The following is a 14288-nucleotide window of genomic DNA, read 5'->3' as shown; positions in this document are numbered from 1 at the left end:
GGGGTTTTTCAGCCCATCTATGGGGCATCTCACAGGTCTCCACAGCTCCAAATGTCAGCTGAAAAAACAAGCACTCTCTTTTTAGCTCCTCCAGTTGATGCAAGACACATTAAGACTCGGGCAAAAGGGGGAAAAAAAGACAAACCCACTGTATTTGGAGTCAGGAGCAACCGCTACTGGTAGATGTCCTAGTCCTCCTCCCCTTCCAGGTTCTGGAGAACATCAGCCAAACTGACCTCAGCAAACGGGTACGACGTCCCTCTCTGCTCTCCCCAGGTCTCTGCTCTGCTTAATACTGTCAGAAAAGTCTCCAGCAAACATTTGTAATTGCAGGGAGAAAGAACACTGCTGTCTTTATTTTTTCTAACTTGACATCTATCAAATTTAGTTTAAGTGTTCCCCTGGGTCAGTTGAGTTGCTGAGCTATAAACTAAAAATAATTAAAATAAAATATTAAAAAAACCTCAAGTCTGCTTGCCAGGAGCGTATCGTTGGGAGTTAACAGCTCTCAATCATGTATTTCAGAGTGTTGGAATAGCTGAAATAAGACAGGGAGGCTTAATACAACATAAAACTGTAATTCTTTGATGTTTTGATGCTACGGGCTTGATTCTTGCACTGATTTCTGTGACAGGCATTCAGAATCTAGATGCATTTTTTTGCTTTAATCCTACAGTTGTTAATATACATTTTATAGGACTAGCTTAACGAAAAGGAAAGGCAGAGCAAGGTAGAAGGAGTCTTTCTGATTAATATCTCAGATAATTAAAACCTCACCCTGACAATTCTCATAAGGCAGAAGACAAGTTACCTTTTCATACTCTAAAAGATGACTTTGCCAATTTATTGACCCCGGCTGATGTATCAGCTATCACCAAAATTGGAAATTCTAGCTACAATGACTTAAATTTTGGCTTAAACCCGACCAGACAGACAGCATGTTCCCAGACTGGTCACATTCATAAATGTCATAAAAACCATACTTGTTCTATGACATGCATGAAATAAAATTCTCAAACAAGACATCTCTAACCAGAAAGGCATGAAACAAAAATCTTGAACCACGTGACAGGGAATGAGGACTGCTAAAAATGGTATTTTGACATTGGTGGACTGCTGAAATAAAGCTTCTCCAGGCATAGCTTTAACATTGTTTTTATTATTTTTATTATTCTTATAGGCCATAGAAACCATGTGAGGTAAGACGAAAAAAAAAATCAGTCAAAACATGGTTCAAAATTTTTGTGTAAGCTGTTCCAGTGTAAATGTAAAGATAAAAAATTAAGTCAAGGATCACGTTCAGGGGATCTGAGTAGAGTCAGTCATCAAGAGGTGCATAATATGCAACTAAAGATCTAACCTGTGTTAATTCGGACTCTAACTGAGTCCATCCGCGCCTAATGCTTTTGCTTCTCATTATGTATCTTCTGCACTTTAATTATAGATTTCTTTTCACACCTGGTGAAAAAAAAATATAAGTTCATCTTATCTTTTTCACTACAAGCATGTTATCATTGAAAAACACTCCTTTCTGGAAAATGACTTTTTTTTACAAAACTTTGTCATTATCAATGCTTTTATTTTTCTTTTTAAATATTATTGACTTCATATTTCTGTAAACACTCTTAAGTGTAACAGGATTGTCTATCTGAAAATGATAAAGCCATAAAGTTGAGAGGATTGCCTGCCTTTAACCTTCAAAAGTAGAAAATTCATCTTTTCAAGCCCTGCAAAACAGGAATAATTTTAATTTTTTAAATGTGGCATTGCAACTAGCTCTAAATCAAAACCAGACACAATATCATTACTTTGTTCTTGTCAACACTGCTGAATAGCACCCTCCCCAGCTTTAAACTGAGTCTGTATCTCACCTCCAAAATGATTGCACTCCTCTGATACAAATTGCCTCCCTGTAACGTGGGGCCAAGCTCCCTTGCAGAGGGGATGTCCTGGAGTCAAGGGAGCTACACCCACGGATGGTTTGGTCCATAGCTAGCCGAGGATTTGGAAATGAAATGTGCTCCAGCGTACAGAATAGAGGTGGTTGGGAATTTTCCAAGGTACTCATTTGGCGGGGTGTCACAGAATGGCAATTTGTTGAAACTGAAACCATTCACAAGGGAAGGTCTGTCTGAACAAAGCTCCCAAGTCAAAGTGAAAAGCAAAAACAGAAAAGCAAGTAAGATAACAAAAAAAAAAAATATGGAGGAACAAAGAGCAATTAGAGAAACTGCCCCTTTCTGACAGTCCTGGAGGAGAAAGTTCAGGGGTCTGGCTCAATGTGATTCTTGCCTTTCTCGCTGTAAATGGCAATTTATGCAGAAGATTTTTTTAGAACAAAATTACAAAGTCAAATTGGAATAGAACAACAAAAAGTAAATTTGCTCAGTCTGATCTCTTGAAATGAACCATTCCTGGACTTTTTTAAGTTTTGATTTTTCGCCCATTTCTGCAGCCATGTTTTGTACTTATTGCCAAGAATTGCTAAAATACTATGTAAAATCTAATTGATCAAAAATACCCAATTCAGCCACTAGTACATGATTAAGCAACCAGTACCTGCAGGAAATTTTCTGCCAAGCTTATTCTTTACTGGAACATCACTCTCTTTATAATCCACTTTTTCAGAAAAGTTACCTGCTGTTTGTGTTGACTTCTCGAAAAACCAAACATAACCAACCCAAAGTATTTTAGGACTTTTAGGCAAAATGGTAAAGAAGAAACAATTCCCCATTAGAACTTATAAGAGCTGCCTCAAGAATGGATTTCCTGGGTTAGTTACCTTAGAATAAGGTAAAGTGGCTTTAAAATAGTGCCAGAGGGTATTTAGAGTGAGCAGATGCTGCTGTTCCCCTTTTTTACAGGCGTAACAGAAAGTTTATGGTTCAGTCACGACACGCTTGCTCTGCGGCAAGGAATTATGACCTGGCTGTCCTTTGCTGCTAATTTCAGTGAGATATTTTCTCTCCTCTGGGACTTTGCCTTCCAGTTCTTGAAGGAGAAGAAAAATAAAAGCAGGCTGAAGTGAACATGCACATGGTAAAATCAGACTTGATATGAATGCAACTCTCCTGATACCCGGTATAATCACTCATTTTTGTATCAGATCTGGTTTTGGTCTTGCGTAGGTTGAACGTATTTGCTATGGTCGTGATATATGTCAGGCAGTAAAGACGTGTGAGTTAAAGCTGCCATTGGGTTGGTCCTGCAAGGTGGGAGGATGGAGAGCTTCAGTCAAGGTGGGATATACACAACCAGTATTGCACAAATCATGAAGGCTGCTGGACGTCTAGAAAAAGACATAATATCCCGAGGGCTGCAAATAGTGACTTATTAACTAGCTGTAGGTAGATTTGGCTGCAGTCAGGTCTGGGATGAATTTAACCCCTGGCTCAGTCAAATGGGATTTAAGCAGCTCTTGATCCCAGAGGGAGCACCTGACCCTCGATGGACGCTGTCACCAACGTTGTGGTTTTCTCCCTCTTTGTTTCCCACCCTCAGCAGAGGGAAGAGCCGGGAGTTGTTATTCCTCTGCATTTGCATGCAAAAAGGGAGGCGGATTTTAAGGTCTCCTTCCTGAAGAAACACTATATTTCCTTTCACCCCCATATTCTTTCTCCCCCTGTTATCTCCGCCCCAGTTCTTTCCTTACCGCTAGCCTGGAGAGGGAGAAAACAGACAGAAAGAAAAGAAAAGAGAGAAATATGCTGCCTGGATTGGAAAAGTCATCTTTTCCCAGGAGCAGTGTAATAATGTTAATGGAAGGGAGAACGGGAAAGAGGAAATGTTTCGCTAACGTGGAGAATTTCTGGCCTGGGTTCTTTCTGAGGCCTGTTTGTCAGGGGGAAAAGGAAATTGGTGGCTGGATGAAATATGAGCTGATGCAGCTGCAATGCCTTTAAATACAAGCTTTTTTAGGCACACTGGTGCTTCAGTTTGGGGATATAAGCAGATGCTGAATGCCTTTCCCTACTTCACATGGGGCCTTTGCGTGCTGTGGTTTTAAGACCAGTGTTCAGGTGATAAAAAAAAAAAGGCAGGGGGGGAGGGGGGATGAAATGTCATTTTCGGAGAGGCAAAAAATACTTCAGGCTCTTTGGCATGTAAGTCATAAAGGGCTTTTTGTGCACGGGTAGTCAGTGCAGTGTCAAGAGAAATCACTTGCACAAGGTGGAGTAACACTATCTGAAATTAAATTCTGGCCTCCATTTACAAGTAACACTTTAAGGTTAAAAAAAAAAAAAAAAAGCTTTTTCTTTTCAAGATATTGAAGAGAACTAAGAGACGCCCCCTCCTCCCCTCCAAAAACATACCCTTGGTTTTTCTTGCTATCCATAACATGGCAACCCCAAGCATTAGGTAATTAGCAGAGCTCATCAGCCAGACCTAATGAGCACATGACAACTTTATATGGTGGAGTGAAATCTGGGTGGAGGTTTAGGGCTGCTCTGATCTGAAAGAGTTTGAACTGAAAAGGTTTGAACTCTCGTGCTATGGCTTTCCAGGCTCTTTGAGCCTGATTCCTATTTACACTAAGTTTCCTTAGCATAAAGGGGCCTTCAAGTGGGCATGCAGTGAAGGAATATTTCAAGGCAAAGAGCATGCAGAGCGGGCTCTTGCTACCCTCCTTGCACCTTCCTTGGAACAAGCCCCTCACTGTTTTCTTACAAGGGTGAAATGCCAGATGTAGCTCTAGTCCGAGGTGGAGGCGAAAGGCTCCGGCTCTTAGTCTTATTGAAGCTCTTTTGCACTGCACTGGTATGCCTCAAGGACCTAAATAATTACTTATGGGGTTTTTTTCTGGATTCGTTTTTTTTTTTCATTCCTGCTACTGAAGTTCTGATTTCTTACTCTTTCTCCACTGCTGGAAAGACAAAATGTCACCTCGAGCTGGTCGTCCAAGGTGGAAGCTGTGTTGACATGCTCTGGAGATGTCATTGAAATATAAATAGCAAATAGACGATTAAAAATAGTTCGTCCCCTCGAATGATTGCTTTAGAATTTAAGGATTATTCCCAGCTTCTGAGACCTCCTTGGCTCAGTCCTGTCTGGGACCCTTAATTTATTTTTAAATGCCAGCCTGTGTTGCTCACTCCTAAGGAAATTAATGCACATTAAATACCCTGCAAAATCTGGCTTTTTGTCCAAAGACAGTCACACAGTTTTCTGTGACAATATTTATGAACTAAGATTCTCATCCAGTCTACCAAAGTCCCTGAAGAAAATGTTTCTTACTATTTATACCTGCTCCTTTGCCAAGCAAAGATCTCTCAGACCATTGAATAATCTCCCAAAAGTTGTATTGGAAACCTGGTTTGGCCTGTTCAATGTAGCTGAACTGATTAATGTAGCTGGTTGTCATTTTTAGAACTAATGATTTTTAACAGAAATGGTCTTCTTTAACCCTCCAAAAATTGGTCCCCAGCTCTTGACTTTGTATAGTTTCTGTCTTTCTTTCTTTCCATATTTTCATAATTTCTATTGAAAAGTTTTGCTATGCCTTGCTTACGAAAAATGTTTCAATATTTCATTTTAATCCAATAACCATTTCAGAAAGAAAATGAATCTGTTTCAAAGCGTTATGATTTTTTAAAGGATCTATTTTGACCTCAGAATATTGAAACCCAGAGTAATTGCAAACACAGGTTTTCAACAATCAAGTTTATTTTCTCTGCAGAAAACCTCACCCATACGCCTGCAGGGAATAGCTGCATTTGCCAAATCCAACTTTTGGTGCACAGAAGAAGTGGGATATATAAATAGAAAGTGTAAGCTTTTGGATATACAAAATGGGTTTGTAATTTAAGGCCTCCCAGCCGGTGGCAACAATTGTCCATGTCTTGTGGGGTGTCAATTTTCCCTCTTCTCTTTATTTGGCTCAGCAAGCCACCTTCTGCAATCACAGTTTAAAGTCTTGGCTTCTGCCTCCTCTGTCTCCTATCTCACGTTGAGTCGCTGTCGTCCCAGGGAGCTGCAGGATGCTATCCACTAATCTGATGCTGCAGTCTCCAGGCCTGCGGTGGGTTATTGAAAAAAAAGAAGAAAAAAAACAGCTTTCCCAAATGATATACCAAATTACACATTATTTCACTTGACAAACAAAAACTCTTTTGTGGTTAGCAGAATGAATCGTGTACATCATAATTTTGACAGCGAGTACTGAGGTTGAACTGGCTCTTTAAACAATTTCCCTGTGTACGCACTGCTGTTCCAGTTCAATGCGAGCATATGGCAAACACAGAAACTATACTTACTGATGCCAGGGCATGACCAAAATCTATAATAATGTTGTTTACTTTCACCAGCTCTGCAAGAAAGAATGTAGCCTCATGCACTTAAACGACCTCAGAAGAGTCACACTTTTTGCTTTGTCAATAATTTACTCAAAACACACATTGTCCCTTAGAAACATAAGGACCCAAGACGTTTGCAGTAACTGAGTCAAACTCCTCCATACAGAGTCTCGTTTGTCTCCTGGAGAAAACCTAAGGAAATTCTCTCCATGACGTTGGTGAGAGTAGAGGGAGGCAGCAGACAAGCGTAGCTTTTGGAGCACACTTGGCTTACACTCTTTTTGTTGTTGTCATTTCTGATAAAAATCATAATATTTCAAAGTCTTCTACGGCCAGAGCTCTGCCAACTTCCTTCTCCCACTAAATTGGCCGTTCTCGAGCCCTGCCAGGAAAGAACATATTTTAGCATCTTAGCGCTGCGTGGTCTGGCAGGCGAGCGTTGGAAGGCTGAGGTCGTTGGCCACTCCTCTGCAGAAGGCTGTAACATCCAGTGCTCAAGGGGGTTTTCCTCCGCACTTTTGTCAGGCACTAAAGCTGCCCTAATGACGTGGAGCCACAGGACAGTGCAGGCTTTGAAATGCTCGGGGAGTAAACAAGCCCAGCTAGCTGCCTGCGGAAACTCCAGCTCTCGCAGAAAAAACATCCTTCTTCACAACCAAAATCAGAATGTCAACAGGAGAATAGTCTACGTTTCACTTCGGTTCAAAACATTGCAAGTAGAGATGAGGGACAGCCTGAAGGGACAGGATCTCTTAAATAAAGACGCGTGTTGAGGGAACAGGAGTCGAGGAATTTGAGCGACATTGCAGCGATTCATTTAATAGCTTGGATAAATTTTCAGCGACAGCAATTGCAAAGACTAATGCTGCAAAGGTTCAGGAGATACTGTGGAAATGGATCTGCATAAAGTAGTTTCCCAGTTGCCTGGGAAGCACATGGACATGGATTTCAAGCATCAAAGAGTCTTAAAGTTGTGAGGAGCTGAGTTGCACTAACTCCCATTCCAGGCAATGAGAACCAGGACTCTGCATCTGAGGGCACATTGCTTAAAATCAAGATTACCTCTGCTGGAGACAGTGTTTGTACAAGGCTGAAGCAGGATAACCTATTGGTGGAATCATAAATATTTATTTATGGAAGGAGAGAATGTCACTAATTTACATTTCCTCCTCTTTATGCTCCCTAATTCACAGTGTCCTCTCCTATTTCTTAGTCATCAGAGCTACATAGTATATGCACACCAAAAAAAACTGATAAAAATTTGAGAAACCAATAAACTCAGTACCCAAATAGAAATGAGATATTTTTCTAGCAGTTAAAACTCAATTACAGTTAAGTCACGTGTTCACTCCAGTCAATAGCTCATAAAATGGGCAATGAACTCACCAGGTTCTCAAGTATTGGATGGATGAGAGAAGGCACCACCAGGAGATGGGCAGATACCCATCTGCAGGGGCTCAAGCCTTCGGGATTTATTAACTGGGGTTCAGCCTGAGCCTTGATTGTCTCTGGGTGGAGGTAAAGCTGTACTGGGTTAATAAGCCCAGCTGGACTCCGTCTGGATCTGCATAGAGCTACCTCAGGTTTTTCTAACCCTTAACGCTCAAGTTAGTATGCAAGAAAATAGAGCATCCACAAATGTTCAAGAGTTGATTTGTACATCTGTTTTGACCTAGGAAGAGGTAGATGTTACAGGGGTGCATCCACCCTGAGGCAATCCAAGGGATCAGCCTCCAGCAGTCCCACACAAAAAATAATTGAAGAATCAGCTGATAAAAGACATTTACCGATTTGCCTGAACTAGAGAAGTTGGTAAGTCTTTGCAGCCATTGCATCGATGGTGACTCCTTGCATGAACTGGGGGAGAAACCCACATTTATCACAGGTCAAAAATATTCTCAAGAGCAAGATCCAAAGACCAAGGAAATCCCTGCAAGTTGCTCATTTCAAAGAGCTTTGGATCACATTGGCATGTACCACAAGCAAAAGCCCAGTGAGCAGATTTTGTTGGAGCCACTGAAGCATGGGTGGATCCAGATCACACTATTCTGCTCATCTTGGAGCAAACCCAAACAAGGAGATTTCAACCCCCAGCCCCCCAATGTATTGCTCAATGGTTAGTTTTGATTTCTGCATGTGATACGTTCCTGGCTGGGACAGGGCCACTACTAATAGCAAAAATGCAGGCATCAGCAGGGATCACGGCCCTTCTTCTCCTTTGTTTTTTTCTTCCTTTCCTTCTTTTTTTCTGAATAAATGTAATTTAAATCATAAGGTCCCATTATTGTCTGGAGGTGCACACTTTTACCAATGTCAGGTTCTCTATTCTTTTAGCTCAGACCTCTTACAAATGGTGTTTTTCCGTATTAGTAGTCAGGTCAGGCAGAACTTAACTCTTGTACTGTTTTGATTTTTGTCTTGGCAATCCAAGGGTTTGCAGCAAAGGGATGTTTCTAGCAATTCTAAAAAGTTCACATTTGAAAGCTAAACCACACTTTGCTCACTCGGGCTTAAGATTAGTTCCTCTGAGTTGACAATTTACTCTTTTGACTTGTAACCTAAGATCCTTGTTTCACCTCTCTGGGTGACTCCAAGATGAATTAAGATTTCTCCTCTGCTAAGAAAGCCCCAGTTCTACCAGCAAAAATATTGCTAAAGAATAGGGGATAAAGGGGAATCTGATTCCTCTCTTAACAAAGTGTGTAAGTGAAGAGAGAACACCACTGAAATTAATAGACTTAACAGAAGAAATGCATCAAAGAAATCTTGTTTCTCTGTCACTGTGTGGTTATGCAGATAAACCTACAGACACATTTAATCTTTCCCAAAAGGTCAGTTAAATGATTCCCAATCTCTAGTTTCACATGACTCTGCAGCTTCTTGGTTCCAGCTCCAAGGAGAAGTAGAGGTGCTGAAATACAGAAAGATAGGATATCCTCTTTGTGTCACTTTTCCTACTGGAAAGAGGAAATAATGGAAATCTTGTAAGAAGTCCCGTTCTCATGAGACTTCGAGCTTCTTTATTCAGACCAAATGATCCTGGCTAGTTCAGATAAGGTTACTTTGGCTATTTACCCATTGTAAAGTAAATTATCAAAAGTCTTCAGACTTGTCCATCGTTAACAAAGGTTGAAAAATCTACCCTCTTTCCCATGACAGGGTTAAGAAAACAATGTTAAAATCTATTTCAGGATCCAAGAGATGCACAATTCAGTGCCAAAAGCATTCTAGTGCAAAGATAGTAAGTTCCTCTGCAGGTTTTCTACCTATGCATGCATTTTCTTCAGAAGTTGTAGAAGTTACAGGGAGAATTCTCCAGGCACGTGTCTATTCAGTAAGACATCCTGAAATCTTTAACAAATGGACATCTTTTTCTGATATGATTTTCCCTCCTTATTCGTTATCTCTATTTAAATTGAACCTGGTGGCATGCTCAGGGCAGTGCTTTGTCTCAGCCGGCCGGACTAAGCCACAAACTCCCAGCCTTGCCGGTGAGCAATCCTACTGCTAGAGGAGGAAATCTCTGCTTAAGGCAAGAGAATTCACCAGCCTCCTCTCATACCCTTCCAGACAGCCCATCCTGTTTCTTCAGCTGCACGTTGCACCGGGCTGAGCTCCTACACCGATCCTCTTCTTCTCGTGCCTTGTCTTACGGTCTGGCAGAAGAGGAGGACAAGAGGGATGGGGCAGGGAGCTGAGCTCCTCCCGGCACTGTCTATAGCGGAGGCCCATGGAAATACCAGCAGAAGATTTGTTGCATGGTTTGGTGATTTTTCACTGCTCTACTGTACCTCTCTACTCAGACACTCTTTGTTTATTGTATGCCCTTCTAATCCTGGCACCGTCAAAGCCTGGTCCATTAAGTTAGCATTATTATGATTTATTAGCTGCGCATGGCTAACATAGTGTTATGACAGTTGGGATGAGATTAGGTTGTAGGTCAACCTGCTCCTTAGACTGGAACATTTTCAGGTCTCTCTGGATCTAAGCTTGAGTTTTAGACTGAGGAAGTCCCAGAGGAAAAAGAAAGGGAGGTATGCAGTGCTTCTCCATCCTATACTCATGACATCTCTGATAAATGGTAAGAGAAACCTACTTGTTAGAAAGCAGGGGTGGAAAAAAAAAAAAAAAGGTATTTGATGAAGGTAGAGGAACAGTGCTCCTTCTCTCAAAACAAGAAGCTCCCAGACCGAGAGAAAACACACTCACATTTTCCAGTCCATGCCTAATTTCAGACATAATTTATGAGATCAAAACACCTTGGTGATCAAAAGTAGGTACTTCTCACGTGTTTCTCATTTTTTTCCACTTCACTGAAAACAGTTGGGTAGACGTTCAATCAGACTCTTTTTACATGCCAGAAATCCCAGCTACATGTATCAGAACTTTCTCTAAATTAGAACAAAAATATTCTCTGGTTTGCCAACTTCTAAGCGCCGCCTTTTATTTTGCCGAGTAATTATCTCTTTGTTTGTCCAGGGGAGTATCTAATAACTCCCTGTTTGTGGAAGGGCATTGACCTCTGAATGAACCAAAAATAGCCCGTGCAATAATTTCAACAATATGCTTAATATCTGATTTGGAGGCCCCTTTGGATCCGATACGTTACATCACTTTGCACCGGGACAAAGCGGAGCGGGACAAAGTGTTGACCCTTTCCCAACAGGAGAATCAAGTGTTTGCTGGGAGGGAGGAAGGAGGGCTGGTGGTGCTCCCCCATCAGTCATTCGGATCCACTGTCATTCAACGCACACATCCAGTAAATTGTTTCAATCAAGCTGCGGTTGGGAGAAGTATGCTCCGTATAATTCGCTGCAGCCTCCTGCCTGCGGACTGCACTGTTTATAGCATGGCCTTAATTGCTTTTTTTTCTCTTTTTCTTTTTGCTCAACTGAATTCATTTAGAAACACAATATAAGTTAATGATAAAATCCTTCACTAAACCACTGATAGCTAAGTGTTGCCTGACTGGGACAGACAAATAGCCCATTTAGTCTGGAATCCTTTATGCTTCTATAAGGCCTATAATATGTCTAAACTGTGCAATAATATAGCACAGAGATAAATTATTTCACGGCAAAAGCTTATGTATTAAACCCTTCCAAAGTGCAACAGAGTGTAGCAGGCAAGATGATTAAAATAACTGGGTTCTCTTCCAAGCTCTAACGCTGAATTTCTGCGTAACCGGCACTAGTCATTCAGCCTCAGCGAGCCTCAGTTCCTTCCTCCTCTTCTATCTGTCATCTCCATGACACTGCTCTGCTTGCTGCCTGTGAAGAATAAGCTACAACCTTATTCTTAGCCTATATTTTTATTATCACCTAAATAATGTGGTTTTGATCTCAATAATGATTTCACATGGTCTTGTAATAATTCATTAAAAATAGCTTGAGTGATATTTTGACTTCCATATGACCTAAATCCTTCTGCCTAATCTTTCAAATCTACCTGCTTTGGTTATATCCCAAGGCAGTGAGTGCCAAAGATTAACTATATACTGCATGATATTTTTTCCACAGATTTTAAAGTGTTTCCCTTAAAGGCAGTGATATTTTTTTTCTTTTTTTTAATGGGTAAGCAGTCTCATTAGTACCAGGTGATTCATTTAAAGCACAATTACACAGGGAATTCAGCTAATTGATTGGATAACCCGAGATTCATTTGTAAAAACACAATCCTCAAACCTGAAGTGCTTGGACTTAGTGGTAGTCATGTACCGAGAAGTTTACTTTAAAAGCAAACGTTTAGGTTAATGGGATCCATATGATATGAATTCCTAATAACTTTACCATGGGTGGGCTTATCGAACTGCTTATCATAACAGAAGTCGGGCCGTTTCAAAGGATCTTTCTTCTGAGACTTTCTGAAGACTTTTCTTTCACCCCAGATCTATAGAAAATTCCACTAACTCTCCATTGAGAAAATATTTGAGCTCCCTCTCATGCCATGATTCAAAGGGATTATTTGCAAAATGTGTATTTTTTAACCCTTTGCTGGCAGGACAAAGTATTTAATAGAGATGTGTGAGTCTTTGAAGTGGGAAGAGCTCTGAGCAGGAGTGTTTGCGATGCTACTGTTCTCGGGTCCAGGAGGGCGCATTTATGTATAAAAGTGGTTGGGGGCTTGGACTAAAGATGTTACACTTGCCTGTAAACTAAAAGAAGAACTCGAGGGTGATTTGGGCTCACTCAAACCCAGGGAAGTCACTGCACATCTTCCAGCTGACCTCTGTGGGTTTCGAATCAGATCCATAGAGAGATTCTAACCACTATTTCTAATTACAGAGAGGAATAAATGAGAACAAACATCCCCTAAAGAGGCATTGGAATATTTAGCAATCAAAGGAGCGAGGCCACCTGCACAGTTTGAAAACAGATTTTCCTACGCAGAACTAAATCATCTTAGAAGCGAACAGAGAAGCTGCTGCTACAGTAACTAACACTTCTTCATTTATTAATAAAAATTTTTAAATTGAAACAATGTTACATTTGCCAGAAAACATGTTACTGGAAACTTAAGTCTCCTCTCTTCTTCCTGAATTATACTAATGTTGATTGTATACTTTTTCCCCCAATATAACTTTTTTTAAATATAGAAAACTATAGAAATAATTTTAAACAGCTAAACATGGCAGTAGAGTTTTGTATAAATATGTATGTGCATTTAAAGAGAAATCCAGGATCCTGATAATCTCTGGGAAAGAACAAGCTGCCGGCATCATGGCAGGTATGAAAATTGCCATGACGTTTACTGAAGACGGCACAAGAATTCTATCATTATGCTTTTGGTATTTAATTAAAACAAAAACGTTATCACTCAGCAGAAGAGGTGGACAGCGTCATAAAATACAATCACATGGATAAGATTCCTGTTGGGATAGCTGCATGGACTGGAAAAAGAGAAAAGATTAAAACTGCTAACTGCAGTCATACTTGGCATTGACCTATGGGGACATTAAAGTGATCTACAAATTTGTGAAAAAGAGCGACCAAGAGTAAACATTTAAGGTGACAAAAATAAAGAGGGAGAGAATTAGAATGGTCCAGTGCGAAGGAAAAAACAAAGGTTATGTTTCAAGGAGAACTTCAGAGAAAGAGCCACTTGCTTGCAAGAGGGTTTCCAGTGGCACACACTGCTGTTACCATTCATGATAAATCATACTAAACACAAATCCCGTGCAAGATTTTGGCACAGTCTAACCCAAAGATCTGTGATTCTTTAAAACTTAAAAAAAAAAAAAAAAGAAAAAATAATCTGAACTCTACTTTGAGTGTAAAATGTGAAATTGAAATAAAAACCCCATAATTCTAAGCTAAACAACCTGTAAAAGTTTCTAGTAATCACTATCATCCTTGTCTGCAATGTTTGGTAATGCCCTCAAAGCTTGTACAGTGTTTTTTTTAAGTCCTTAATCATTTGCCCTACACAGCTAATGTCTAAAACGGCTTAATTTCACTGCTGTAAATGCTACCCGTCCACAATATTATTGCAAGGAGGTGTATTTGTGATGGCTGTATCCCGTTACAGCATGAGGGATAACGGTCTGGCACATTAGGAGCCGTACAAGGTGATGAGAGGCCGGTGCAGGAGTCCGGCGTGTTGATGTACCGAGTTTCCAAACATTAACTAATGCAGAAGGGAAGTCGACACTGGAAAATCTTGTTCTTGACCGTGGTAGGACAGCCGAGCACTTCATAACACTATCAATTAGTGTGCTACAGACACTGGTCTCCTCAGAGGAGAAGGCCAGGTTGGGAACAGCTCAGAGGTGGGCATGTCACAGGAAAAGATTGAGGTTTGTTGGCAGAGAAGTGTGGAAGATGCCTGTAGGTTCCTTGTCAGCACTTCGCCTGGCCCAGACCAGTCATGTTAAATCATGGGATGCAAACCCACACGTGGATATACACGGATGGGAAAACAAAATACCATTGCTCTACAGCCATGTCCTTCAGACCAACACTAGGTTTCTTCTCTCTTTCTGGGGGATGAGGAGAA

The 14288-nt window shown here is 40.7% G+C and overlaps 1 long non-coding RNA gene across 1 annotated transcript in view; it reads left to right on the top strand.

The window, feature by feature from the left end:
* Window positions 1-12960, top strand: part of LOC128146182 (uncharacterized) — a 42944-nt gene extending 29984 nt beyond the window's left edge. Inside the window, exon 3 of the long non-coding RNA XR_008236704.1 lies at window positions 12578-12960. This is a non-coding gene — a long non-coding RNA (uncharacterized LOC128146182). The remainder of the gene's footprint in view (window positions 1-12577) is intronic.
* Window positions 12961-14288: the final 1328 nt, after the last annotated feature.

This window comes from Harpia harpyja, chromosome 9 (genome assembly GCF_026419915.1).
Source record: "Harpia harpyja isolate bHarHar1 chromosome 9, bHarHar1 primary haplotype, whole genome shotgun sequence".
In the NCBI taxonomy this organism is placed as follows: domain Eukaryota; kingdom Metazoa; phylum Chordata; class Aves; order Accipitriformes; family Accipitridae; genus Harpia; species Harpia harpyja.
The sequence above is the reverse complement of the archived record's forward strand: the minus strand, read 5'-3'. Positions and strand labels throughout refer to the sequence as shown.